Source organism: Talpa europaea, assembly GCF_964194135.1.
Source record: "Talpa europaea genome assembly, chromosome: 2".
NCBI lineage: Eukaryota > Metazoa > Chordata > Mammalia > Eulipotyphla > Talpidae > Talpa > Talpa europaea.
The window spans coordinates 116,164,233-116,186,235 of NC_140068.1; the positions used below are offsets into that span (position 1 = coordinate 116,164,233).

The 22,003-nt window shown below is 47.9% G+C and overlaps 1 protein-coding gene across 1 annotated transcript in view; it reads right to left on the reverse strand.

Annotated features, from left to right (window-relative positions):
• The window catches only part of LOC311188280 (saoe class I histocompatibility antigen, A alpha chain-like), a gene marked incomplete at both ends in the record, with an annotated part of 244,470 nt that overhangs the window by 35,908 nt on the left and 186,559 nt on the right, over positions 1 to 22,003 (reverse strand). The gene's annotated exons all lie outside the window — the stretch shown is intronic.

A 22,003-nucleotide genomic window follows, 5' to 3' on the forward strand; every position in this document is an offset into this window, starting at 1 on the left:
ATGTAATCTTTAAATCAACCGCTAAGAACATAACATAAAATGATATAACTAAAGATAATACCTAACATAGAAAATAAAAATAAAAGTGAAGACCTAAAAATACTTAATTCATAATAAAAAGGGAGGAACAAAGAAAGAGCAAATGCAACAATAAAAAATCAAATATCAGCATTGTAGTTTAAAACCCACATATACTAATAGTAACTAATAATAACTAAAAAAAGAAATTAAAAGATGCAGACTCAGACTGACTAAAGAATGCAACATCAAAGTAGATGTTTTTGACAAGTAACACTCTTTAAACATAGCGACAACAGAAAAGGGGGCCTCCCTGGTGGCGCAGGGGTTAAAGACACGCACTATCACGCTCTCCCCAACCACTGCAGCATGAGTTCTACCCTCAGCCAGCCAGGGCGCAACACATGGCACAGCAGACCTCTCCTGTCTAGCCCACTTCTCCCCTCAGCAGTATATTTCAGTAGATCTTCCTGTTCTGCTCCCCACTCTCTCTGGTGAATCCTCTCACCCCCCCCCCCGCAACTCTGTTCTACACCCCAGTTCTTGTGTGCATAAATAAATAAATCTTAAAAAAAAAAAAGACAACAGAGAAATTGAAAATGAAAGAATGGAAAATATATAGCATTGAAATACTAATCATAAAACATCTTCCATTACCATATTTTATAATAGAAGTAGACTTCAAAGAGTATTACCAAGATAGGCATTTCATAATGATAAAAGGGTTAAGTCATCAAGAAATCTTAAAAATTTTAAAGCTGTCATATTACTAGTTCTGTTATGAACTAATAGAAAGTATAGACAGATCCAAATTATTGTTGCAGATTTTAGCACCTATCTCTCAGCAATTGATAACAAGACAAAAATTTAACAGACATCGGAGATATAAGTCACCTTAGTTGAAAGTTATAGAACACTACACCCAAGAACAGAAAAGAATTGTATAATCTTCTCATGTGCACTTGAAAAATTCACCAAGGTAGACTATATTCTGAGACATAAAACAAGTCTCAATAAATGTCAAAAGTCAAAATCATACAAACAAGGCATGTTCTTAGGCTGTAACAGTATTAGATTAGAAATCATTAACAAAATATTACAATAGAATTTTCTGTAATGATGAAAAAGTTCTATATCTGTACTGCCCAAATATGGTACCCATTATCCATATGTGACTTTTAAGCAATTAAAATTTGGCTAGAATGGTTTAGCCATTGAATTTTAATTTAAATTCATTTAAATAAATTAAATATCCACAATTGACCAATGAATATCATATTGGACAGTTCAAATCCATTAAATCTCCAAATATTCAGAAATTTAAAGGCACATTTTTAATACCCTTAATACACAAAACCATATTTTCGTGGGTCAAACAAATCACAAGCAAAACTAGAAAATATTTTGAACAAACTCATAATGAAACACACGATGTCAAAAAATTTCATGGAATACACATAAAGCAGTTCTCAGAGGATACTTCATAATTTGAAGACATAGATATTATCTAACTTGTCTGAACCTCCATTCTAATTTAATGGGGAAAATAATGCTACCTACCTAGATATTTTTGTAGGAATTAGATGAGAAAATCTTGCATTGGTTTGTGATTATAAAGTGCTATTACTTTAAGACAAACTTAATAAAGATAAGATATCCAAAAAAGCATATTTAGGAACAAAATATCACCCATATTTGAATTATTATCTCGCCATTACCTAGTTGGGTGACTGTGGATACTTTGCATAAGATCACGACCTCAGTTTAAAAAAAAGATAAAAACAAAAGCAAGGAAATTTTAAAGTTATTTTCAAACTCTAATTTTTAAGAACCATGAAAGTGTGACATTTCCTTTGTAATGTCTACATGACTACAAAGTGCACTGCATTATCATCACCAGGATTCCCTTTCCTGTGGGATCAGGAAGGAGAAAGGTGGAACCATCTCCTGACAAACACTGCACTCACTTCTTCACAGGCATCATTCCATTTCCTTCCTCACACTCCTCCTGGGGGGCTGGTATTTTAAGAAAAGTGTTACTAAAGTATCTGAGGTTCAGAGAAATAAAATGATTTGCCTAAGTCTGCACAGTTACACAAGAAGGGGCAGTTCTCAAATTTACCCCCCCCCCCTCCTCTAACTTCATATTCACCCTCGAAAGTGACCTCGAGGACCCGCCAAGCTCACCAGGGAGCAGGACCCAGGGAGTCTCTGCACCAGAAGTGGACACGCCCGTCCAGTCACCCGCATCCCCGCGGGGAGTGTCCGGCCTCGCGCGTCCCCGTCTGTCTCGGGCCCAGGCCCGGGGACTCGCGCTGGGCGGGGCGGGGACGCGAGAACCACGAGGAGCCGCGACCCGCCGCCGGGTGACCGCGAAGACGGTCACGAGCACCAGCGCGGGCGCGTCACGCAGAGACGGGAACAGGGGTTTTCTCTGAGAGAACGTGTGATGTCCCCCAAGGACACCTTCTGTTGGGGCAAATGTTTTCTTTCTAAAGATTTATTTATTTACACACGCAAGAACTGGGCAACCCGCCGCCCCGGGGAGGTTCATTACCGGCTCCAGCAGCCCCTTGGTGTCGTCACGCTCTCCGCGCTCAGCCGTCGCCGCGCTCCGTCCGCTCGGCCACTCCAGCCCCTCCTCCGGCCTCGGCACCGCACCACACTGCGCTGCGCTGCGCCACGCCACGCCACGCACGCCACGCACGCCACGCACGCCACGCCAGGCACGCCACGCACGCCACGCCAGGAACGCCACGCACGCCACGCACGCCACGCCACGCACGCCATTTGGCCAAGTGCGCATGCACAGTGGGAGGGCGGCAAAGCCTGAACCTTCCCCCCTGTTTACCCCCACACCCCTTCAGATGCATCTTGTCTTTCCACACCAACCACCAAAGCACCCACAACCCTCCGCCAGTCCATTGTGGTTCCCCCCTCTTTCTCCCCCAACACGCCCTCTGGTAACCTCAATTCTATGGTAGGATTTCTAGGGTTTGATTTAACTGTGTCTGTTCCTTTGTTTTGATGTTCCGTATATGAGTATAATCTACAGTATTTGTCTTTCTCCAACTTACTTCCCTTAGTGTAATCCCCTCCAGTTCCATCAGTTCCTTCCATGTTGTTGCAAATGGCATGACTGCATGTTTTTGTGGTAGTTGAACAGTATTTCTTTGTGTAAATTTACCATAAATTCTTTATTCACCCATCAGTCCTTGGGAACTTAGACTACTTCCACAGCTCAGCTGTTATAAATAGTGCCGCAATTAGCATAGGGATTCATCTATCTCTTTAAGTGAGTGTTTTTGCGTTTTGGTAAATAGATACTTAGGAATGGAATTGCCAGACCATACGGAAGATATATTTTACTTTTTTGAGAAACCTCCATACTGTTCCCATAAAGGCTGAACCAGTGTACTGTCCCACGAACAGTATATGAGGGTTTCTTTTTCTCCTCATCAATATTGTTGTTGTTTTTTTTTAATTTTTATTTATTGATTGATTTACACAAGCACTGGGTACAGTCAGAAGCGCGGGAGGGTGAGAGAATTCACCAGAGCCAGAGCGGGGAGCAGAGCAGGCAGAAGGACCAAAGTACACTGCTGAGGGGAGCAGCGGCGGCAGGAGAGGTCTGTGCGCCATGCGGGACCCTTCTCCTGTGGCTGGGGAGCAGCTGGGGATTGAACCAGCGCTGCAGAGGCTGTGGGTAGCTTCGCAGCCCAGCGCTCAACCACTGCGCCACTGGGGAGGCCCTATTGTTGTTTCTGATATTTTTGTTATGGGCCATTCTCACAGGTGTGAGTTGGGTGACATCTTGCTAAAGCAATCCAAACCAAAAAGAACAGAAGAATTACACTACTAGACTTCAGACTATACCACAAAGCTATAATAATAAAAATAGTATGGTAACTGAATAAAACAGACAAGTAGACCACTGGAATACAATTAAACACCCAGAAATAAACCCATGCTTATACAGACAAGTAATCTTCAACAAAAGAGCCAAGACTATATATACATTGAGAAAAGGAAAGTCCCTTCAATAAATGACACTGGGAAAAGTGGACAACCAAATGCACAAAAATTAAACTGGACCACTGTTTCACACCATACACAAAAATAAACTCAAAATGTATTAAAGACATGAATGCAAGACCTTAAGTCATAAAGTACATAGAAGAAAAACATAGACAAAACACTCCACAATATTGGCTTCAAGGATGTTTTGGGGGACTTGACTCCAAAGGCAAGGTAAACAAAAGCAAAATAAACAAATGGTGGGCCTTCCCCGTGGCGCAGCGGTTGAGCGCTGGGTTGCGAAGCTGCCCGCAGTCTCTGCAGCGCCGGTTCAATCCCCGGCTGCTCCCCAGCCACTGGAGGAGGGTCCCACATGGCGCGCAGACCTCTCCTGCCGCACGCTGCTCCCCTCAGCAGTGTACCTCGGTCCTTCTGCCTGCTCTGCTCCCCACTCTGGCTCTGGTGAATTCTCTCACCCTCCCGCGCTTCTGACTGTACCCAGTGCTTGTATAAATAAATAAACAAATCTTTAAAAAAAAATAAATAAAATACATCATTCATAGATTTAAAAATAAATAAATAAATAAACAAATGGCAATATAACAAACTAAAAGCTTCTGCACAGTGAGTTAAATATCGCTAAAATAAACTATCATTAAAATAAAAGATATCTACTGAGGGGAAGAAAGTATTTGTACATCACACATTCTACAAGGGATTGATACCAAAATCTGCACAAAATCTACAAAGAACTCATACAACTTAGCAAAAGGAAAGCAAATAACCTAATCAAAAAATGGGCAGGAGAACAAAATAGACACTTCTCCAATTAAGACATACAGATGGCGAACAGACACAGGGGAATCATGTGGAGGAGTGAGGGTGCCTGGTGGTGGGTGTGGTGTGGTAAAATATACCTAAAGAGGTGTAAACCTATACCTCTGAATCATAGACAGTGTTGTGAACCAATGTTGTCTCAGTGGAAGACAAAACATTGGTTTTTGTTCTCATTCAGTGAAAATACAAAAATATGAGATAGCAAAAGAAGACATCAAAGGAAAAGAATATTCATTGTCACTTATCATCAGGAAAATGCAAATCAAAACTGTAATAAAAAGTTCTTGGAATTATCATTGGATTACAATACCATATAGATTTTTTGAACAATTTTCCACACCTTGATATGAAGATGCCTCACCATACCCACTAACAAAGTCCTAGAGCAAGTCTAAATAATTTGAGTCTATAAATATTTCTAAAGCATTTTTGAGACACTATTTTCTCAGTACCTTCTATTGTATACTTAAAAAAGGAATTTTTATGAAATAAATTTAAGACAAAACAGTGCTACCTTGCCTAACAAAAGTAGTTACCTTGTCTTCATTTGATTACTTTTTAAATAGTGACCACTTTGGCAACAGCAATATTCATCTGCTTGAGAACAAATATTATCCACATGTGTGAGCATGTATCTCAAACACATATTGCAGCATATCTCTGATGACTCACTTCATTTGTGTTTCACAAACATCTTAAAATGCTTCTGAGGTCCTTAGCTTCTGGGTGAAGTCAAACTACATGGACAGTTCATTTACTACATGCAGCTGTAAGGCACCAAATACTAGCATTTGTCCTAAGCATTAATTTTGAAAAGAAATTTTACAAATTGCAAATACATTTCCCTTTTGTATAGGAGTGAATAAATGATTTAACTTAATTTCACTTTTACTTTGATTTCAAATCCTTCTTACACGCTTTCATTAAATAACTTAATTTTATCCAAATGAGAACAGTTCTTCTTACTCCATCTTTGTAACCCTCATAAGCATGTGTTCTTTTGTTAGGCCTACTCAGCCGCCTGGTCCTGAATATTTAACTGGAAAAGAATCTCCAGCATTTGTCATTAACTGTTAGTCTCTCTGCATCTGGTTTAGCTATGATCTTTGTATATTTATGTATAGCCTTTTAAGCAGACATTTTAAAAAGAAAAAAAAATGTAGGACAAACGAAGAAAAGAGAATGAGGAAATTAAGCAAAAATCTTGTACTGTAGCAGAATTTTTATAGTGTCTGGTAAAAAAATTGGGTTTAAAATTAAATTGATAATTACAGAGTTTCTCTAAGCTAAAATATATTTTTAATGTTTCTATAACTTTTTGAGATGCTGGCAGTCAGGGAAGGGAATCTTACATCCAGAATGGATGTCAATTCTTGAGAACAAATTACTATCAATAACAGGGTAAACTGGGTGAAGAAATGCACCTATTACCATGTAGCTGTCTGGTCTACTAAGTGATGCTCTCACAGCAAGAGCTTGACTATGATTTCTTTCACTGGAAATCTGGGCAATCATGAGTGACAGTGATTGATGAATCACCCATGATGAGAAGAAACTCATGCTACTGGACTCAGGTATGATCAAATCACTCTTGATCTCAATTTTTATGACTTTCAGGGACTGTTGAATCAGCCCTGGGGTGACCAAGGAGACAGGTTCACTGTTGTCCACACAAAGGGAACATTCTCTGTGGTAGGTGCTCTCTGAGTACTCACATGAGACACAAAGATCTTACACCCTGTGTCCACTCCCAAGGACAAAAATGCCTCAATTCCTAACTTCCTTTGACATTCACCTTCTCATCTTGCTCCTTCTCAGCACTGAATCATTCAGAAAGTCACAAACCACTGCCAGGAGTCTATTTTATAGCCATAACGGAGGGAGGTCAACATTGCCACCATTCAAATTAAGTTATCAGGGCACTGCCTGCAACTCTTGCCACTCCTCACTGTCTCATTGGGCGCTCCTGGGTGAGGCTATTTAATGAAATTGTAGCCCTGGATATCCCATTACATCTCTAATCTTAATATCTTCCTCCTAAAACATATGTTCTTATAAATGGATGTCCTAACATGGATTGATATAGACATTAATAATGATTTCTTGATTATACTTATGTAATGACATATGGCTGATTTGATAGATATTGCTCATTTGCAAAACCCTACCGATTAACTTAAATTGAGCATCCCCATTTTTTTTTTTTCTTTCTGCAGAGAAGAACTAGAGTGTAGGCTTGAAGGATGGGAATAAGAGGATTCACCGGAGACAGAGTGGGAAGCAGAACAGGTAGATTTACTGAAAGACACTGCTAAGGGGAGCATCTGGTGAGATAGGAAAAGTCTGTTGAGCCCTAGGAGGGTCAGCTCCCTGGCCTGGGCTAGACTAAGGCCTCAGTGGTAACAGCGCTGAGACTTCACCCCTGGGACACCAGGGAGGCCCAACAAACCAAATTTGCATTACACCTACCATGTGTGCTACCTCTATTGTGTACTTGGGAAGATCTCAGGTCACCACTTATTTGGTTCCTTCTCTGTAAAACGCCCAGGTAGAATTCAGAATAGAGGCAACAGGCATGTGAGGGAGTCAGGGACTGAGGGGCCTGGGAAGTGAGTGGTTTGACTAAAGGGTTTACACTGGGTTGTAGATCTTCTGCAAGGCCATAGTGAGAAGGAGGCCAGCACTATGACAGAACTGGACTCAGAAGGAGTAAAAAAACTTGGGTGATACAAAACAAACTTTATTAGTATTTCCATAATGAACAAGAAATCCTGGAGGAAATAAAACGAAAACAACTTGAAATCAATTAGGAAACAAAGATTTGAACTACAAGAGGAGGGCCAGGTGTCTGTGGGTGCAGGGTTAGTAGAAGTTAAACGAGGACATGTGGCTAGGGAGGTGGGTGAGGAGAGGTTTGGGGTCAGTGGTGCTTAGTCTGCACCAGAGGTGGACAGGCAGGACAGGGTCAGGGATGGGACCCTGGAGGAATGGCATCAGGTGAGCACCCTCTGCTTGTGCTGCAGGATCCCTGCAGGGGCTGGTTCCCCAGGCAGGGCTGCTGGGACTTAGCACCCTCACTTGAACCTGCAGGATGCTGGCCAGAAGTGGCTTCCTCCCACAGGCGTGGTTTGAGCTCAGGACGCTCTTGCATAGGCAGCATTCTCCTGACCAGGGCCTGGCTGTCCCGCAGGGGTGGAGTGAGCTCAGCACTGTCCCCATAGGGTTAGGTATCCTGGTCATTGTCTGGTTCCTCCCGCAGCACTCCTCTTATCTAAGAATCCTCAAAGAAGTCTTCGGGATCCTGCGCCAGTCTTGGCTTCCCCAGAAAGTGCGGGTGTGAACTGCCCACACTGGGCAGCTCCTGAAGCATCCTGGCCTCTACCTGTCTCCCACAGTGGGGCTGGTGTAAACACACCACTGCCAGCTGCCCTGCTGGGGCCTGGCTAGGGCCTGGCTCCCCGCAAACAGGTGGTGTTCGCTTGTGCCCAGCAGGGTGTCCCACAGTTTAAGGTCCTGGCCTGGTTTCCCCAGCAGGGCTGGTATTAGCTCAGCAGCCTGGAGACATCCTGCTGGAATCTGGGGAGTTTCAGGCTGACTATGCAGGGGTTTAGTGAGCTCAGAGTGCCCAGGACGCCTACAGCATCCTGGGCATTGTCTGTCTGACCCAGCAGGCCTGCTGGGCTATCCTGTTGCTCTGGAACAGCATATGCAGGAGCGGCTTCTCCTGGCCCTTCCGCACCCCTAGTGTCTGCTTGTCTCCAATCAGCAACTTGGCTGGTCTCCTGGCCTGTCCCATGGGCAGCAGGGAAGCCTGGCTGTGCTCCTTGAGAAGGGGCTAAGGATGCAAGAGGACAGGCCATCAGCCACATGCCAGATTGCCACTTGCCTTTGCAAACAGACCACATGCTAGAGCCCTGAGCAGAGACCAGCCCAAGATAGGGGGCCCCTGGGATTCTGTTCCCCAAATTCGGCAGTTACAGATGCCAGGTCATACTGCTCGTGGTCTGAATCTAGCCCGTGTGGTCTCCTCCAAGGGGCACCTGACCCTACCCCGCCCAGTCCGGCCCATGCACCATCCTGTGCCACTTACCCTCAGACAGCTCCTCCAGGGGCTTTGTGAACTCCAGCCAGTTCCTTTGGACATGTGCCCCAATCTCAAATTGCGGGTGCACTTCAACCTGGGCTCTGTGCTGGGACAGATCCCACACTGGGCTGTGGGAGGACAGTCGGGGAAATGCACTCTATGGATCTCTTCACCTTCCTGGACACAGAACACCCTCTGGGAGCAAACAGACACACCTGCTGGGTAGCAACCAGCTGGGGCAAGAGGGAGCAGCCATGACTCTCTGGGTCCCACCACCAGCCAGGCTGGTTCTGGTGTAGACATGACCTGCCTCCTGGGTGGGCCAGACCCTCCTTACTTGAGCACGCACACGCTCACTCTCACCGCTCGCACATCCACACTCACAGGGGGAAGGGAGGAGTGGGGGCATCAGAGCCCTGGCGTGGCCTGACCCTGTCCCGAGGGCCACCCTAGTTTCCTCAGGGGCAGTGCTGGTGCTGGCCAGAGACGTAGACACAGGCTCCTCATGCCTTTCAGCAGAGTGCGACACGAGTTTCAGGGAAATTTTTTGGGTCCACTGCAGGGAGACCTGGGCAAACAGCAAGAAAACATGGTGCCGGGTCCAGGCCCACCAGGCAAGTGAGCTGGGTCAGGTTTGGTTCAGAACCAACTGCCTGGGGACCAGGGTTCCGAGGTCATGTGTGCCCTGTCATCTTTTGGAGGTGATGTTACTTCCTGGGTCCCCTTCCCTGGACTTCCTGCTCAGACAGATGCCCCCCCCATCCCATGGCTGCCTGGGCCACTTCCTCTTCACCTTCCATGCCAGGCCCAGCCCACAACACTGACAGCAGCACAGCCTCCCTGAGCCCTTGGATGGCGAGACATGGTGAGACGTAGCCAGGGCCCCTGCTGGGCACTCTGGTCTCTGGCTGCTGACCTGGCTCATCCTCCCTGCCAGGGAGCAGGCCCTGCAGCATCGGCAACTCCAGGCTCCTGTCTCCCATGGGCCCAGAGGAGCTCCAGAGTGTGGAGCCTCTCCCAGGGCGGTCCTGGGGAGTGGGTCACTCCTCTCTGCTGCCCTTGGAGGGGAGGCTGGTGTCAGGCTCACAGCACTTGGAGGGTCCCACCCGGGGAAGGCACCTGCATACGCCTCACCCAGGCCTGGCCAGCCCTGCTGGGGGCAGAGTCATCTCCCACCTGGGGTGCCTGTCCTCCCACCCAGTGTGCCTGTCAGCCCTGCTCCTCTCTGGCTGTGCTCTACAGGGCCTTGCGGGCCCAGTCAAGGTGCCAGGGCCATAGACAGTGCACACCTGCCGGCCACAGATTTCTCAGGGCCCCCTCCCTGCTCACACACCTGCTCACTTGCCTGGAGGTTGTATCGACTTGGGACTGGGGTCTGACTAGGACGAGGCCACCCAAGGCATGGGGTGTCCACTCCAACAGGGAGTGATGCCAGCGAGGCCTCTTCTGTCTCCTTCCCTGTCCTCACTGGCTGACTCTCCCTTTCTCTTTCTGTATGTCCCTCTGATGTTCTCTCTCCCCCTCTTGGTCTGTCCTCATCTCACTCTCTGTGTGTGTCCCTGTCCTTCTTGGCCTCTCTGTCCCTGCCCCATTCCTCTGTGTCCCTGTCTCAGTCTCTCTCTGATCCCCAGTGTGTGGAGGACCAGAGGGAGGGAGGGGGGAGCACAGGGGACTGAGGTGATGGTGCACGGGTGCCTTGGAGAAGGAAACTCTATGGGGACTACACCTGAGGGGGTGGGGGAAAGCAAATAGTGTTTACAAGTGAAAAGTGAAGTTAAAAAATAAAAAAAGAAGAGTATCAAAAAAAAAATACAATCACGCCTGCAGGATCTTCATCCTGTCTTGGCTTCTCCAGCAGTGGGGGTGTGAACGGTGCACCCTGGGCAGCGCCTGAGGCATCCTGGCCTATACCTGTCTCCCGCAGTGGGGCTGTTTTGATCCTCCAGGATCCTGTTTGTCTCCTGGAGGCAGCATCAAGTTGGGTTTTGTTTTTTGGTACAACCAGTCACTCTGTGTCTTGTTCTTTGGTGAGTTCAATTCATTTCCATGAAGGGTGATGACATGATGACTTACTACTGTGCTTTTGTCCTTAGTCAAATCCAGACAAGACATGTGTGGTATCTGGAGCGGGTGGTGAGGGCTCCAGGCTCACTGCCTCCTTGGTGCCCCGGTCAGTTTGGAGGATGGTGTCGGTCCAGAGGCCCAGACATTAGCCAGGTGGCTGGGGTTCTGAGCTGGGCACTGCCATAACCCCTCAGTCTCCAGGTCCTTGTTTCTGAGAGGGTGTGGGGGAGGGGTGTCAGGACAGTATCACTTCCCAGTTCACAGAGATCTGGGGAGGGACCCCCGAGGTCACACAGAGAAAGTAACTGCTGAGTTCACATAGTCGGCCTTCAATCAGCTCCCTGAGCCACTTCTGTTCCTGTGCCCACATCTGGCTTTCAAGACCCAGCTCCCATGTCCCCTTCCTGCTGAGGAAGGAACCTCCCTGGCTCTGCCTTCACCCCCTCTGAGGCAGCTACTGCAGCCCTTCTCTCCTCACACACCCCAGGCTGCAGGGCCTCCTGGGTGGGGTCATGGGGTTCTCTGTGACCTTAACACCCTGTGGAGTATGTTCCTGGGCACCAGCATGCATTGGGTTAGGGTACCCCAAATGTCCACTGCAGGTCTGTGTCAGCGGAGTCGCCTGGGATGTGTTTAGAGAGAAGTTCCCTGGCCCATCCCCAGAGGCAGAGAGTGGGCTCTGGCTGCCCAGGGCTGGGGAGGGGAAAGTGGGGGTGGTGCCCATGGGCCCAGGCTCAGGAAACAAGGTTGTTGTGGTGATGGAGATTTTCTCAAGGTAGAGTATGGGATGATTGTCCTGCTCTGCACTTACCAAAAGGACATGACAGGTGAGCCTTCAACAAATGACAAAATGGCCAAAAGTTATATCTCAATAAGTTTGTTTTAAAAACGTTAAAAAATGGGTCTACAAGTTGCCCTGTGTCTGTCCTCCACTGTATCTTCATCAAGGGCTTATGGGAAAACTGCCATAGCCCACGAGGAGCTGAGCACAGACAATTTCACTGCACAGATGCTCTCAAGGCGCCTCATCTGCATGGTCCTGAGTCACACGATGAGATGCTGATGTCACGCTGCTTCTGTGATGGGAGAGACTTTTAGGGGTCTTGGGTGGGAAGCAGCTTATTTTTTATGTGGGCAGAATGGAAATAATGAGTGTCCAGAAGGTCTACTGTGTTGGTTTTCAATTCTCCACCAGTTCTGTGATACACAAGAGGGGAGACAGCTCCCCATGGGAGTGTGTCTGACTCGCTGGCTCTTCCTCGTGAGGAGAATGAAGCAGAAGGGACACGCCACGTCACAGAGTCAGGCTCACAGGGGCTGAGACTTCCCGCCCGGGCTCCCCTCCTGGTTCCTCTCTGGGGTGACTCCCTGCACATGGTGGACCCTCAGCTAAGGGGACGCCCACAGGACAAGGACCTGAGGGTTTTCTGCAGGAGCCATATGCATGAGCTCTGAGGCAGGTCCTTCCACGCTGATCACGGCCATTCAGAGCCGCCAACAATTCGTCCCCATCGCAGCCTCGTGGGACCCAGAGCTGGAGCCTCTGAGTGAGGCCCCTCCAGCCGCCTCCCCCTCAGAGACTGTGGAGATGCCAGATCTTTGTTTTAGGTGCAAAGGAGGAAGAGATTTGGTACAAACCAGTAAAATATTCAGGCGATAAAGGGATCAGTGGCTGTTTTCTCACAAGAAACATTGGAGGCCAGTGTAGCTCACGTGACGGTCAAGGTCCTGATTTCAATGAGCTGTCAGAAAAGGATTCCACGTCCTCTGAAGTGTCCTTCAAAATATGTGATTTTAAAAAATTAGTTCTACCGTTTTTAGATTCCCATTTAATTTTGCTGTTTTGTTTCTTTATACTATCCCCAGAGCGGTGTCTGTAGGGTCACGGCACAGAGGGGCTGTCAGCAGCCTGGGACTGTGAGCAGCGGGGCTGACTCTGACCCGCCTGCAGGGAGTGGGGCCCTGGAGCCCCAGAATCAGCCCCCTGGCCTGGCCCTCCAGAGCAGTGCAGGCTTTTCTCCTCTTGATTCCCTGAATCACCTCCTCTTGATTCCAGGAATCTCCCTGCCATCCCAGCATTGGGGAGTTGGGGAGGATGTTGTGGCTCAGGAAATGGGGGCCTCCTCCTAACTATCTGTCCTCTTCTCCTCTCTCTCCTTCATCAGCCTGAGTGTGCGTGTTTGAGTCACACCAGCCCTGCATGGACAGGAAAGGCCCAAAACTTAAGTGATTCCCTGGCCAATTACAGCAGCAGCCCCTCTGCAGTCCCACCAGGGGAGACAGAGACTCTCCCAGCCCCAGCCAGAGCCACGTCACCCACACAGACCTTCCCCTCACAGTGTCCCCGATGCTGTCCCTTCCCGTCCCCACCCTTCCTGGTGCCCCCACCACTCCTTTTGGGCCCCATCCCCTAGTCCCCATTTTCATCCTCTGCTCCATTTCCACGAGCCTCCCCGGCTTCCTAGTGATGCCCAGGGGCTCTCCTCAACCTCCCCTCATTCAGAGATGGAGAATTTTTAAAAGATGTATATTTATTTATTTATTTTCTTACAGTGTGGGTCATCTTTCTATAGTTATTGTTCCTCTTAGGTGTGGTCCTTCCACCAATGATCCACCACATACCAACACCAGCTCCCGGGGTTTCTCCCCGGCTCTGATCACTCCTGCTCCCCCCTGCTGCAAGACGTGGATGGGTGGTTGGTCCACGGGTCTTGGCCTTATTCTGGAACCTTGTCCTTTTCCTGGGCGAGGACCTGGGCTCCTGGGTAGAATTGAATGTTAATTCCCTGGAAGCAGAAGGAGAAACAAAGTACAGAGACTCTGGAGTCCAAGGATCCATCCGAGACTGAAGGAACCTCTATATTTGGGGATCAGCCCATAATGTGGGAATCAGCTGTTATGACCTGGAAACCTGCTTTGTCCTTTGTCCATAGGACTAAGAAAATTTGAGGATTTCTGACCTGACACAGAACTTGGGCGCCCCCTTGTGTGCAGATCCCTGTCCTGCCGCTGGGGGCCCAGGGAGCCTGGGGAGGGCCTGGCTGAGCAGGAGAAAGGGCGGCTCTGGGCTCCTGTGCTCAGCCCTGTGGCCACACGGGGGCGCTGCCGCGCTGCTCCGGATTCTGGTGGAGCCGCCAGGACGGGGCGGGGGCTGAGGTGGGCACAGCTGGGGATGCTGGAGGGTGGCGACCTGGGGGTGAGATGCTCTGTGAGGAGTCAGAGCAGCAGGGCTCAGAGGAGAGGAGACCCCGGGGCCTGCCCTGTGTGTGAGGTTTCCATCTTTTCTCCCAGAACCCCTCTCTCCAGTCCCTGGAAGGTGATACCTGGGAAAACTGGAAAAGAAAAAAATTTTTCTTTATATAACCTATTAAATATTGAGAGTATTTTAAAAAATAACATTTAAAGAATACTGTTCGATTTACAGAAAAGTTGCAGAGGCAGTACACGTCTTGTTTATCCCACACCATTTCCCTTTTGTTAACATCCTACATGAGTACAGATTTTTTTTTTTTTTACCATTAAAGCAGCAATGTTGACGTAATAACTAAACGCCATACTTTAATTCGTTTTTGCTAATGTCCATTTTATGCCCAGTAATCCCATCCAGTTTGCCTGGATGACAGTTTCTCAGACTTTCCTTGTTTCCTTGGGAGAGGTGTTGGGGTCCCAGATGGGGGTTCTTGGGTCACCTCTAAGAAAAATTTCACCAGAGTCCTCCTTTCAGTGGGGTGAGGGCACACACACACACACACACACACACACACACACACACGAAAAGAAAGAAGTCCATGCTTGCACAGACACAAATTGGCAGCAGGACCTGATCCTGGAAGGGGGGGGGGGGTGTTAGGGGAAGCCTGTTAGTGGAGGCTCATTAGAACTCTGTTGGTGTGTGTGGTGTTGAATTACACATTTTAATAGGTGTGAAGCTGTACTCCAAAAATTTATACAGTGTTATAAACTAGAGTAACACGCGCATATATATATTAATTATTGCTTTTGGGTGTTTTGCTTACATTACTGCTAAAAGACATGATCCATTAGGGAGGTCTTACTATGTGGGCCTCTTAGTTGAATCATAGTCTTTGGTATACTATCAGCTTTCCAATCCTCAGATATGGAGGAAATTTCTAATTCCATTTATACCACATCTAGGTCATGGGTAAGAAAATGTTTGCTCCTCAGTTGATCTATGTAGCCAACATCTGCATCAATAATATAGAAAATCCTTGAATTTCCTCAAATTATGTCCTGGAAAATGTTCCTCAAATTATGTCCCCTGCAGTTATTTCATTGTTTTCCTTTCCTTTCCAGTCTGATTTGGCTAATTTTAATGCCATTCCAATAGGGAACAGTGGTAGAGAAAGAAATAGACGAGATAGTAATACATCACTCCTTAATTCTTGTAGCCCTAGGAAAATCAAGTGTTGTCTATGGTGGTGAAAAGAGGAGATTATTTCCTGATGCAGGAGCACTCACAATGAAATGGAAATGCAGGGTTGTATTGCCATGGTTTGATCCATAGCACATTTTGGAATAGTGCCCAAGTCCTGTTTCATAAGCCTAAATAACTAACCTGGATTGGGTTCCAAGGACGACCATGGATTTATGGCTCATGCGTGCACACTCCTCTGCCCCACGGGGGGCATATAGTGGCAACACCCTTGTACAGACTTTGGGCCCAAGACCTGTTTCCTGTGGTTTCCTGAGGGGAGGTTCCCCAAACTGTGTTTGCATGGAATAGCTGTGAGCGATCTACAAACTTCCATAATGGAGTTTCCCTTCATATATTTAAGTTGTATTCTGTTGTATAGTGATTTGTGGACCAGACAATGTAGCAGAAGTACACTGAAGCAAGTCGATTAAGAGTTGATAAATGAATGTAATGTAACAGAATTAGCTGATTGATTTATTCTCAAAATGTTTATACTTCAGTTAGTTTATGCTTTAGTTTGAATTACCATGTTAATCCCTTCATGATATTGCTCTGTACTATTCTCAAATAGTTTCTCATTAAAATCTTTTCTCCTTGATCTGCTTTGCAGACTTTCCAAACAAAGACTGTCACCTTTTCCCAATGTATTTTTTTTAAGCATAGAAGAACTGGGGTGTAGACCAGAGGTGCAGTGGTTGAAAGGATTCACCAGAGAGAGTGGGGAGCAGAACAGGCAGATGTACTGAAATACACTGCTCAAGGGAGCAGCAGGCATGACAGGAGAAGGCTGCTGCACCCTATGTGGCTTAGCTCCCTCGTGAGGAATTGAACTCAGGCCACAGCAGTGATAGAGCTGAGACTTACCCCCAAAGCCACCAGCGATGCCCCTTTCCCAATAATTTCTCACTGCACCATTGGCCATATAGAATTTAATATAAAATGAATGTGTCTTTACTGATCAATGAATCATGTCACAGGCAAGTTTTAGATTTAAATTAATTGGTATGCATGTGTAAGGACTATATACTACATGGTTAATATGAACAGTTTTTTCTGAAATTGAAGACTCTTTTTGGTAAATGTCAAAGTAAAAACTAATATGAAAATATTTAACCTTTCACTACAAATCCAAAAAGTAAAAGTAGTACTGGAAGTTGTCAAGTGATAGGACACAATTTCATGATTCTGCTTTTTTCTGAGCACTTATATTTGGTCAAGGAGAAGTTACTCTCAGCTATCAATTGTCAGTTGATTTTCTTTTTTTTTTTTTTTTTAAAGATTTATTTATTTATTTACACAAGCACTGGGTATAGTCAGAAGCACGGAAAGGTGAGAGAATTCACCAGAGCCAGAGTGGGAAGCAGAACAGGCAGAACAATGAAATACACTGCTGAGGGGAGCAGCGGGCAGCAAGAGAGGTCTGAGTGCCATGTGGGACCCTAGCTGGTGGCCTGGATCACAGCCCAGCACTCAACAGCTGTGCCACCAGGGGAGGCCCTTGTCAGTTTATTTTCTTAAAGGAGCACACACTCATTTTCAGGACAATGTCTGCTAATTAACCAAATCAAATAGCCACAGATTTTGTCATTCATTCCTTAATGTGAAGATGGTATTGCCTACAAAAAAAGAAAAATAGTCTAATTCATCACATGCAACTATTTTTCTTGGCACATAATAGCTGGGAATGCAGCAGGAGTGTGGTGTGTTCACTTGCGTGTCATAGCACCAGGTGCTGTAAAATGTGGATTCAAAGATGATAGAATAATGAAGATAATTTTTAATGCTTCAACCAAGACACTTGGAAATGAAACTGGCTTGGAGTTGTGTTTCTGAGGTAAGTAGTTGTGAAGAATAACTGCAGTTAGTAATATAAGCTCCATTTTTAGTAAGTTTTACCTCAGCAGATGTCAAAATAGTGAAAAAGTCAATGGTGTATAAGTGCCGTTTTGAAAATAGTTTTGACCTCGTGGATCCTGTGACAGGCTCTGGGTGACTTCAAGGATTCCACAACCACACTTTGAGAAATGCTTTTCTCAGTGAACCAGGGAGCATCTCCCAAGTGTTCTCTGCCTTTGCCTCCTCTTCACTTGCCAGCATCCCTCTCCCTGGCTGGCTCCTGCCTCCCCAAGCTGCCTCCCCTGCAGACACAATGGGGAGCAGAGAGAGGACCCTGGAGACATGCAGCTTGCTCTGTCATGAGAACTGGGGAGGAGTCCATGAGAGATGGACACTAAGTAAAGGTGACAAAGACACGTGTAAACCCGATCTGAGCCAAAGGTTGGGAGGAAGGAGCGTGTTTACTATGAAAGTAGAGCAGTAGGAGCACTTCTATTATTTTAAATAATATCAAAAGATGTAAAAAAATATAAAAACAGGGCCTCCCTGGTGGCATAAGGTTTAAGTCTGAGTGCTATCACTGCTTAGATCTGAGTTTGATCCCTTGCCAGGGAGCAACCCACATGGGGCAGCAGACCTCTCCTGTCTCACCCACTACTCCCCTCAGCAGTGGATTTCAGTGGATGGGCCTATTCTGCTCCCTACTCTGTGTCTGGTGAATCCTCTCACCCTCTGCACCTCTGGCCTATGCCCCAATTCCTGTATGCATAAATAAATAAAAAATGAATCTTAAAAACAAATAAACAAAAAATTACATGCAGCATCAAGTACAACATCTATCTCAGACCCAGCAAGCAGCAGAGGCTGGGGACCCAGTGGTGGTGCAGGTGAAACAAGACACAATGGGGGATTCAGTCAGCTGGAGTCAGGCTTTGTCATCAAATGAGTTTGATGTCAAACTAGAGAGGGTCAGTCCACCATCTAGCTGCCAGGCCAGAAAGTCTGGGCTGGTCTGCAGCCCCAGCCAGTAGTCAGGCACCACCTGGGAGACTCACGGGATAGCTTAAACTAGCCCTTTGTTTAATTTTTCTATATCTATATCTAAGTGACATATTTGTCTTTCTCCTTTGGGCTTATTTCCATTAGCTCCATCCATGTTGCCCCAGATGGCATGAGTTTATGTTTCTTGATGAGTAGTATCCTATTGTCTATGTACCATCTCTTCTACAGTTTGGCTACTGTAAATAGTGCTGCAGTGATCAGGGGGGTGCCGGTTTCCTTTGAAGTAGTGTAAGGTCCTCTGTGGGTGGCAAGAGAGGACTGTCGCGCCATGTGGGACCCTCACCTGTGGCCAGGATCGAACCAGCGCTGCAGAGGCTGCGGGCAGTAGAGGCTGCAAGCAGCTTCGCAGCCCAACACTCAACCACTGCGCCACCAGGGGAGGCCCCCAAGGTGATTGTTTCCAGAGCCTGAAGTCTCTTGCAATTGTGCACACCGTTGAGAACCACAGTGATGAGTCCCCTACTGGGCACTATCCTTCCTTCGGCTCCAGCCTGTAGGCCCCTGTCACATGGGTACTGTATTGCTACAGCCCTTGGTTTTGGCTTTGGTGCTTTTTGGCAGCCCTCTTGTCTTAGAGCCCGGGCAGGTGGGTACCACTGCGGCCTATCCTGGCATCCCATCCTCATGCCCCGTGACTACCCTTTTCATTGGGATCCCAGCCGGTGTCAGAGACACCAAGGGTTAAAAGCTCTTTATGAGTTGCTGGACAACACCAACAACAAACAGCTCTTTCAGACATGAGGCCCGGAGCCTTTGGTGCTCCTATCAGGTGATGTCAGACACAGGACTGGAGGCCCAGTCTCTGACAGAGGTCTTCATCCTCTCTTCCTCCTGCAGAGGTTGGCTACTGGATGCTGCTTTTCTTCTTTCAGCTTCTGGCCCTCCTTTCTTCAGAGGCCAGGAACAGAGTTTTCCCCTTCTTTCTTTGGAGATTGGAACAGAGCCCCTCAGTTCCCTCTAACCCTGGCTTATATCACTCTTCAGGGTGTCCCAACATCAAGTCTGGTTGGACCATTTTTCTTTTTTTGTGCAGAAGAACTGGGGTATTGGCCAGAGGTGTAGAGTGAGCAGAACAGACAGACTGACTGAAACACAATGGGGAGGGGAGCAGCTGGCAAGGCAGGAGAGGTCTGCTGTGCCCTGTGGGTCAGATCCCAGCCAGGGATCAAACTCAGGCAGTAGTGGTGATGGTGCCGAGACTTAACCCCTAGGCCACCAGGGAGGCCCTGGACCATTTTCATCCTTGGCTGACTGGACCACTTAGCACCAATCAGCTCATAGCTTCTACCTGATTGGTCCTGCCCATAACCCAGGAAGCATGCAGAAAAGGGCAGTTCTGAGCAGCAACTGTCTCAACGGACTTGTGGTGGAGCAACAGAGTGGAGACCACCAAGGCAACTCCCAGATCTGCACCCACAAATGGGGGGGACAGGCACTGTGGGACTTTGCCACCTGCCCAGGCCCCTTCCTTCAACTGCAGCAGAACTGCTTTCTAGTGCTCTCTGAAGTGAAGAATGTTGAGGCTCAGCCCTGTTCAGTGAAGCGCAACCCCGGAGCCAAGTCTGGAAACAGGATGTCTCCACGTCTCCTTGTCTCTGCCTTAGTGGCTCAACCTCCAGCGGGGCAGGTGACCTGCAGTCCCGGGGAACCCACCACTCCATGTCAGATGCTGGGCACAAGTGGTCACGGACCTGGCAGGACTGCAGGGTAACCGGTGCCTCCCAGCCCTGAGTTGGAGCTACCTCTGTGGCCTAAAAACCTCCCTCCCGGAGGCCTCCGAGACCTTCCCAGCTGGCACAGGACTTACCAGCTCCTTTAGCTCTGTCAGCTTCTCCTGTAGCTGGCCGAGTTTCGTGGCCAGCTCGCTCTTGGTGTGCTGCTCCATTTGGAGCGAGCCGGTCACCTCCATGTTCTGATGGGACTGGACAGACAGAAGAAACAATGAGATGCCACCCAATGCAGCTGGAGACCCAGAGCTTGGTGTCCCCTCCCACATCAGGATGAGGTCATCTTCCAGCCCAGGGCACCCCAGGCACCTTACCTTCTTGCCAAGCGCTCTCTGGGCTCCGGATCCTGATCATCTCCTGCACCCACCCTCTGCCTGGAACTCCCACGTCACCTACACATCAGTCTGAAAGGCCACCCCCTCCAGCCTCCAGACCCTTCAGAGCCAACTGCTCCTTCAGTTGCCACATCCCACCTTGCTGCCTAGCAAAGGGTCTGCTGCCAGGGCCCATGGGAGATGGTAAGTGTCCAGTTGATTTTTAAAAGACAACGGGCAAAATGTCCCAGTCACTCATCTCTGGTTAACCTCAGGTACTTTGCAGTTCTGCTACAAAACTCACCTGAACCCTTGCACCTGTAACAAAAGCCCCCTTTCTCCTAAGCCTGCATTTCCCACTCCTAAGCTAAAATGTATTCATCACTTTGAAAAATCAACCACTATGTGCACTGTTGGTCTTTGGGGGACATGCCCCTCTAGAGGGCAAGCCCTGTGTGTGTGTGGGGGGGGGTTATTGACACTCTCCCAGTAGTACGGGCCACTGAACATTCACCCTGGAGGCTTGGAAGGCCCAAATCTCACACCCCTGCTCTGAAAGCTCTTCCCAAATGACCTTTCACCCTTCACGGTGTATTGTATCTTCTCCAAGATGATAAAGATGTGCGGGAAGGAAAACAACAACCAACCAAGCATTTGAAATAGCAGACGTGGACACACCGAGGGTTAATGATGGGAACATAAAATCAGCCAGAGGCCAAGTACCTCAACCAGACAAGCCTCGGGCATGCACGCTGGGAGAGGCCAAGCCAGAGAGGGGGGTCTCGGCACGGCCTCACCTTCCTCCTGTCCAATGGGGGGAGCGCTACCCCATTGGAGCGGTTAAGGTTGGACACAGCACCTGCAGAATGTCCTGAATCTACAGGAGTTGAAGAGAAAAACAAGGCAAGGGGAGGAAGAGAAAAGTGACTTAGAGAAGAAAAGGTCAGAGAAAGAAAAAGAGCAGCTCTGGACAATGGATGCCGGAGACAAGGGTGACGGATCCATACCACGGCCTGCGCCATCTTTCCAAACGGCCACTCACCACCTCGCCTGAGGCAGAAAGCAATGTGAACCAAGAGATGGATCAAAGCTACCAAATCAGGCTGGAAGACACTGATCTGGCCCAACAATATCATCTTCCAGGTGAGGAACCTGAGACCCAGGAAGGATGTGATTTTCCCTGTGATCATCTAGCAGCAGGTGGCAGAGACGGACTCCCACCTCAGAGGTCGCCTAATCCCAAGCACCCGGGGCTCATCTGTGCCACCCTAAAGGGAGAGGGTGTCCTCACTGACTGGCTTCCCCTTGAGGCTGGGGATGAGAGAAATTGCCAGAGCAAGAAGTCCATAGCGACGCCCTGTACTGAAGGCTCACTGCGCACCAGGCCCCGCACGAAGGGATGAATGAACAATCATCTCATGGATGCTGCCGAGATTTAAGTAGAACTGTAGCATCCTGACTCACAGGTGGACAAAGAACTTAAACAGTGTTGTCCCAAATCAGATCCCCAGCAGAGCTACTGAGAGGCCGCACTCAGACCCAGGGTTCTTACCCACTTCTTTCATGCTCTTAAACGCTCACTCAGCTGCCCGGGAGCACTCCCTCCCAG